Source organism: Herpailurus yagouaroundi, unplaced genomic scaffold (assembly GCF_014898765.1).
Source record: "Herpailurus yagouaroundi ecotype Mexico unplaced genomic scaffold, PumYag 182, whole genome shotgun sequence".
Lineage (NCBI taxonomy): Eukaryota > Metazoa > Chordata > Mammalia > Carnivora > Felidae > Herpailurus > Herpailurus yagouaroundi.
In genome coordinates, this window is record NW_024412413.1 from 50,274,077 (window position 1) to 50,282,616 (window position 8,540).

The following is an 8,540-nucleotide window of genomic DNA, read 5'->3' on the forward strand; positions in this document are numbered from 1 at the left end:
TTTATAACTGGTTTGTCTTTTTAAAACTCATTTCGAACTCTGCTGTTCAGTTACCACTGCACAGCAGTCTATAATCTACAAAATAACTTTCTGGACTTGTTGTTTTAGTGTACAATCATTTGCTCCAAGGAAGTTCTTCAACGGCCCCCTCAAGTATTCTGGGGATATTTGAAATCCAATGAGAGAGAGAGAGAAGTATTCTGGAGACTTAGAAATGTATTCTAATAATAGCATCTAGGTCCCTTGTTGTAATGTCAGGCATGGGTGCATTAAATAGATTGAGTCCAACTGTGCCCAGTATGTACTTGTGCTTCACACCATTAATGATGGGCAAGAAATCAAACCAAGTATTTTCAGCAGTAACTCAACAAGCCATTCCACCAGGAAATCATTTCCTTCAGTCAATCAGGCACTGTGAAGTCATTTCAAGTATTTCTCTCACTCCTATTTCAGCCAAATGTTTCAAATTCTTCCAATAAACTCTTTCTGAAAAGAGTTTAAGATACAAATTAGTATTTGAAGGATTAGACAGGACAGTGGTTGAACTCTGTGTTTAGCTTAGGTTCTACCAATCATTTGCTGCATGACTATCACAAGACACCCGACCACCCACACCTTAATGAATTAGAAATTAATGGCTTCAGGGAGGTATGTGCCTAAAAGAGTGTGAAATCCATGGAACGCTTTGAAGAGACTGTTATATAATTTAAGTTCATCACTACTGATATTAATCAGCCTCTTTTCTTGATGCATTATTCATGTCAACTAATTAATATAATTAGTAGGACTCAACTTTGTCTTTCACGGTGAACACAGCACTTCTTTTGTCTTTATTCTTTTTTTCTTATTTGCATTTAGCCTTTAACTTGGCAGTAATCAACCATATATACTTCACTCACTGAAAAAGCAACACATTAGTCACCACCAGTCATTAAATACGTTCCTTTATTTTTGAGGGAAAAATCCCTCCAGAACAATCCCTACTCTCTGCCATGTTTCAGTACCATGGATGTTGATCATTGTTCTTGCCACTTTTGCCCATAAAAAGCTGAGAATCTGAAAGCCAACGGCATGCAGTCACCTTTTTTTCTTTTCTTCTTCTTTTTTCTTTTTCTTTCTTTTCTTTTCTTTGAAAGAGTGGAAGTGGGGAGAGGGGCAAAGAGAAAGAGAGAGAGAATCCCAAGCAGGCTCCACACTCAGCATGGAGCTCGATGCTAGGCTCAGCCCCATGACCCTGGGATCGTGACCTAAGCCAAAATCAAGACTCAGATGTTTAACTGGCTGAGCCACCAAGACATCCCTCAGTCACATTTTTCAATCCTTATGCAACAGTTCTTTCGCCTTGAAAACACTAGGGTTGGCCTCAGTGATAAACTGAAAATTCTCTTCAGTGCAAGACTGAGGCACAGACATAGCCTTAGGCTGTTTCAGGTTTTGACTTGGAATTTACATCAAATGTTGGCATCACCACTTAGCTGGGAACTAAGGAAAGATTGGACCAAAAATCACATAGAGGGTAAAACCTTTGAATGCCACCCTTCTACCTCCTATTTTTATTCAATCTCAATAGTCTTATGCTGCCCATAGTTCCTGATTTATTCCCAGCTCTATGCCCCACTTGCTTTTTTCTCTTCCTCTGTGAAGGCTCTTCTATTCCAATATTACCTAGAATCTTAGAATCTTAGAATCTCAATGATAGAAAAGAACACAAACTTCTCTGGTTCAAACCTCTAGGCAGTGCATCAATCCTTTCTATAACATTTGTCAGAATATTTTCCAGTCTCTGCTTGAGATCTTCTGAAATGAGAAGGTAGCAGCCCACTTCATTGTAAAAGATTACATTTTAATCTAATTGATTAAAAACAATTTTCCTACCAAACTAAAATCCTCAGTTAGTTTCTATTTACAGCATTGAATTCATTCATTTATATATTGAGGAGGGGAAAATTGGGAGAATTTTAAGGGCAACTCTTAAGGGTTTTCAGAAAAAGAGGGTGTCAACACCTCCAGGTGGATAGAGAAAGCAGAAAGAGCAGTAAGTGAAACATCACAGAAAACCTAGCTGCAAGCAGTTTGGGGATAGATGGCTTTACCATATCCTTGTATGTTTCTTTTTTCTTTTTTCTTTTTTTTTAATTTATTCATTTTTGAGGGAGAGAGAAAGAGAGAGAGACAGAGCATGAGCAGGGGAGGAGCAGAGAGAGAGAGGTAGACACAGAATCCAAAGCAGGCTCCAGGGCTTTGAACGACACGGGGCTTGAACTCATGAACCGAGAGATCATGACCTGAGCTGAAGTCGGATGCATAACCGACTGAGCCACCCAGGCGCCCTTGTTTCTTTTATGTCTTGAAGAATACTTCATCCTTTACCAATCACATCCTTCTCCAGGACCTTGTATCATCTCTTTTTCTTTGGTGTCTTTGTCTCTCCTATATCCTTTCAATAATGTTTGAGTCTTTTCCAATATAAATGCCTTCCATTTATACTGCTTAGCCTCAAGTTTCTACCCTTCTTTTTCCTTCCAAGTAATCCATGATGAGAGTAGCCCAGTGTTCCTTAAGGTATGGTTCATAAGCAATTCATACCAGAGTCACCCAAATCTTTGTTTAAAATGCAGCCTTCTGGGCTTTGACTCCAGAAGATGTGAATCAAAATCTGTGCAGCAATCTATTATTTTTTTTTCTTTTTAAATAAAGCTACTCTAACATCCACAGAAGTAGTCAATATTCCAAGTCTCCTCAGCACAATGTAAGCAAGCTCCCACCCCACTTTGCTACCAAAAATCTCAATAACCTCTGCAGCCATCACCTTCTTAAAAGTTCTATCTTCTTGTTTTCTGAAATCACCATCCTTTGGTGATTTCCTACTTTGCTTTTGTCTCCTCTTTCTCTGTCTTTTCCTCAGACTCTATTTGCTCATGCTGTAAATGAAACTGTTTCTCAGTTGTTAATCCATGATCCTTTTCTCACTGCACATGTACTTCCTGAGTAACTCATGGCTCCAAGGACCACCTATATATGATCTCCAATACCTATGTCTGCTTTATCCCTATTTTAAACTTCCTAGTAATTATAGAGAATCATCAAAATCAACATTTAAAAAGTAGAATTCTCTCCATAGTATCCCTCCCCTCAAACCTATGTCTTCATTTTTTAGTTAATATCAGTAAGGCTGCTTTCAACTTTAACTTACAGAAAACTCAGACTCAATTGGTTTGACTAAGAAGGAAAATGTATCGTTTCACATAATGAGAATTCTAAAAATAGATTAGTCTCTTGATTGGTTAACTCAGAGCTAAATGACATCAAGCAAGACCCAACTCCTTCTATTCTTACTTTCTCCCATTTTTAGCCCGTTGGCTTATCCTCAGGCTAGCCTCTCATTGAGATCACTGCAGCAGTGCCAGGCATCATATCAAGACAAATAATGTCTGTTGGAAGAACATAGGGACTATTTCTTTTCCTGTAGGTCTTCATATCAACAAAGAAAACCTTTCCCAAAAGCCCTTTAAGAGATTTCTCCTCTTGGAAGGAGTTAAGATGGTGGAGCAGTGAGGGGACCCTGAACTTGTCTCTTCCCTAAAACATAGCTAAATCAGCATCAAACCCTTTTGAACACCTAGGAAATTGATCTGAGGATTAACACAACAATCTGATTAATTTGAGTGAGAGATCTTGGCAGGTACACCATACGGTTCGGTACACCAAACTGGGGGAGAGAAAAGCCGCAGTGTGTCAGAGGTTAGGGAGCCATTTGTGCTGAAAGAGGACAGAGAGAGTGAAAGATAAAGGGGAGAGTGCAGAACATCAGGATCATTCAAGATAAGCACTCCCCCTGAAAGTAGCTGTAGAAAAAGAGAGAGAAAGAGTGAAAACACTCAAGGGAGAATGGACAAGAAATCTGCTCCCCAAAATCACTGATGGGGGGAAAGGAGACGGTTTCAATGCCAACAGGATTCTATGAACAGTGGAACACAGAGTCTGAAGTTTTGGAGCTCAGCATCTGGTAGTGCTCCGACAAGGCCCAGGGTGCAGGCAGTGTGGTCTGAGAGGACTGGGTGCCCCACAGGAAGAAGCAGTTCCCTTGCTTCAAGTGCATTGGGTAGAGACGATACAGCCTCCCCACAGGCAAAAGTCCTAGTGGACCCTGGAGAGCTGCCATGTTTATTGATATTGGAACAAAGACACCAGAATGCAGCAAAACCTGGTGCTGGCTGTGTGTTGTGATTTACCACAAACTCTGAGCCTCTGCTGCTACCCGATCACACGAATATTTTCTGGGGCAAGCCAGCATCCAGCCATAGCACAACTAGACCCTCCCCAACAGGATCATCACAGTCCAAACTGCTTGGGTCTCTGAAGTGTGGGGTTTTGAAATACAGGCCCATCCAAGATAAAACTTTGGAGGAAGGTGCCGCCTGGCAGATAGATAGCTTGGACACAGACAGGGTAAAGGCAGGGACTGAAGGAAGCCTAAGACAAAGGAAGGGTGATTGATGGCATGCCTTTGAGGGCATGAAATTCCTATGCCACAGACTAGAGAGTGGGGTGAAGCCATTTTCACCTCTAGCACAATGACGCTAATTGACCCCAGTGAGCTAAGCAACACCACCTAGTGGAGAATGGAGTCATTACACCAATCCCCTCCAACCTCCTCCCTCCAGGCACATCCCACAGAGGACCAGCACAAATCCCTTCCACCTGCTTACTCTATGGACCATAGTGTGCTGCAAAGTTTCAGTTCCAGGAGAAATTGGATCTAGCTTCATTTGGGTTTCATTTTGTTTGTGTGTTCATTTGTTCATTTCCTTTGCTTCTGTTTTTGTTTACGTTGTATTCTTTTTAATTTCTTCCTTTTATTTTGCTTTGTTGAATACAGAACTAGCAAATTTTGTATTCTACTTTATTTATTTTACTTTATCCTATCATTAACGTTTTTAACTTAAAATTTTTTTTTAATTTTCTCTCTTTTTTTAATTTTTTAATATTTATTCATCTTTGAAAGGCAGAGTGACACAGAGTGCGAATGGGGGAGGGGCAGAGAGAGAGGGAGACATAGAAACAGAAGTAGGCTCCAGGCTCTGAGCTATCAGCACAGAGCCTGATGCGGGGCTCAAACTCATAGACTGCAAGATCATGACCTGAGCTGAAGTCGGCTACCTAACCGACTGAGCCACCCAGGTGCCCCTATTTTCTCTTTTTTTAATTTTCTATCACACTTCTCTCAATAAGCAGACCAAAACAGACCTAGGATCTAGTTTTATTTGATTTTTGTGTTGTTTTGTTTTTAGTTTTTTAATTTTAATTTTTTATTTTATTTTACTGATTTTTTTTTTTTCCTTTCTCCAAAATGACAAGACAGAGGAATTCATCACAATAGAAAGAACAGGAAGAAATGACACCCAGGGATTTAATCAACACAGATATAAGTAACATGTTTGAACTAGAATTTAAAACCAGGATAATAGGAATAATAGCTGGGGTTGAAAACAGCATAGAAGACACCAGAGAATCTCTTTCTGCAGAGACAAAATAACTAAAATGTAGTCAAGCAAAAATTAAAAATTCTGTAACTGAGATGCTATCTCAAATGGATACCATGATGATGAGGATGGATGATGCAGAGCAGCAAATCAGTGATATATAAGATAAAATTATGGAAAATGATGAAGCAGAAAAAAAGAGGGAAACAAAGGAAAAGATCATGATACAATACTTAGAGAACTCAACAACTTACAATAAACCAGCCTTACAACAAAATTTTAAGGGGGACCCTTTGACTAGAGAAAAAACAAAACAAATGACCAAAAGCAACAAAGACTAGAAAGGACTAGAGAACGTCACCAGAAACACCAACTCTACAGACAACACAATGGCATGAAATTCATATCTTTCAGTAATCACTCTATATGTAAATGGACTAAATGGTCCAATCAAGATGTGTGGCATCAGAATAGACTTTAAAAAAACAAAAACAAAAACAAGATACAATGGGGTACCTGGGTGGATTAGTTGGATAAGTCTCCAGCTTTTGATTTTGGCTCAGGTCATGATCTTACAGTTCAGGGGATCAAGCTCTGCATTGGACTCTGTGCTCTGACAGCACAGAGCCTGCCTGAGATTCTCTCTCTACCTCTCTCTCTACCTCTCCCTCGGTTACCCTGTCTCTGTCTCTGTCTCTGTCTCTCTCAAATGAATGAACATTAAAAAAACAAGATCCATCTATATGCTGCCTACAAGAGACTTATTTTAGACCTAAATACACCTGCAGATTGAAAGTGAAGTGATAGAGAACCATTTATCACGCTCATGGATGTCAAAAGAAAGCTGGAGTAGCCATACTTATATCAGACAAACTAGATTTTAAAACAAAGACTAACAAGAGATGAAGAAGGGCATTATATCATAATTAAGGGGTCTATCCACTAAGAAGATCTAACAATTATAAATATGCCCCAATGTGGTGACACCCAAATATATAAATCAATTAATCACAAACATAAAGAAACCCATTGATAATAATACAATTATAGTAGGGGACTTTAATACCCCACTTACAATAATGGACAGATAATCTAAACAGAAAACCAACAAGGAAACAATGGCTTTGAAAGACACAATGGATTGGATGGAATTAACAGATATATTCAGAATATTTCATCCCAAAGCAGGAGAATACACATTCTTTATGAGTGCACATGGAACCTTTTCCAGAATAGATCACATACTGTGTCACAGATCATCCCTCAACAAGAAAAAAGACTGAGATCATACCACATGTACTTTCAGACCAAAATACTATTAAACTCAAAATCAACCACAATAAAAAATCTGGAAAGACCATAAGTACTTGGAAGTTAAAGAACATCCTACTAAAGAATGTACGGGTTAACCAAGAAATTAAAGAAGAAACAAAAAACTACATGGAAGCCAATGAAAATGAAAACATGACTGCCAAAACCTTTGGAATGCAGCAAAGGTAGTCATAAGAAGGAAGTGTATAGCAATCCAGGCTTTCGTAAAGAAGGAAGAAAGGTCTCAAATATACAACCGAACTTAATATCTAAAAGAGCTGGAAAAGCAATCAGCAAATTAAGCCCAAAACCAGCAAAAGAAAGGAAATAATAAAGATTAAAGCAAAAGTCAATGATATTGAAATAAAAAAAAAAAAAAACCAATAGAACAGATCAACGAAACTAGGAGATGGTTCTTTGAAAGGATTAACAAAATTGATAAACCCCTAGCCATATTTATCACAAAGAAAAAGGAAAGGACCCAAATAAATAAAATCAGAAAAGACAGAGGAGAGATCACAACCAGCACCACAGAAATACAAACAATAATAAGAGGATATTACAAGTAATTCTATGCCAACAAGTTGGGCAATCTACAAGAAATGGATAAATTCTTAGAAAAATATAAACTACCAAAACTGAAACAGGAAGAAACAGAAAATTTGAAGAGACTCATAGCCAGAAAATAAATGGAATCAGAAATCAAAAATGTGACAACAAACAAGAGTTCAGGGCTAGATGGCTTCCCAGGGGAATTCTACCAAACATTTAGAGAAGAGTTAACACTTTTTTTTTAAATTTTGTTAGTCTTTATTTATTTTGAGAGAGAAACAGAATGTGAGCAGGGGAGGAGCTGAGGGGAGGGAAACAAAGAATCAGAAGCAGGCTCCAGGCCCTGAGCTGTCAGCACAGAACCCGACGTGGGGCTCGAACTCACGAACCGTGAGATCATGACCTGAGCTGAAGTTGGACGCTCAACCGACTGAGCCACCCAGGGGCCCCATGTTAACACCTATTCTTTTGAAGCTGTGCCAAAAAATAGAAATGCAAGAAAAACTTCCAAACCCATTCTATGAGACCAGCATTACTTTGATTCCAAGCCCAAAGACCCCACTAAAAAGGAAAATTACAGCTAATATCCCTGATGAAACTGGATGCAAAAGTTCTCAACAAGATATTAGCAAACTGAATCCTGCAATACATTAGAAGAATTATTAACCGCAATCAAGTGGGATTTATTCCTGGGCTTCAGTGGTAGTTCCGTATCTGCAAATCAATCAACATGATACACTATATTAATAATAAAAAAAAGGATAAGAGCCACATAATTCTCTCAATAGATGCAGAAAGAGCATTTAACAAAATACAGCCTCCTCTCTTAATAAAACCCTCAAGAAAATAGGGATAGAAGGATCATATCTCAATATTATAAAAGCCATACATGAAAGACCCACATCTAATATAATCCTCAATGGGAAAAAACTGAGAGCTTTCCCCCTAAGGTCAGAAACATGTCTCTCACCACTGTTGTTCAACATAGTACTAGAAGTCCTAGCCTTAGCAATTAGACAACAAAAAGAAATAAAAGGCATGCAAATTGGCAAGAGAGAAATCAAACTTTCGCTCTTCACCAATGACATGATACTCTGTGTGGAAACCTGAAACACTCCACCAAAAAACTGCTAGAACTGATACATGAATTCAACAAAGTCACAGGATATAAAATCAATGTACAGAAATCGGTTG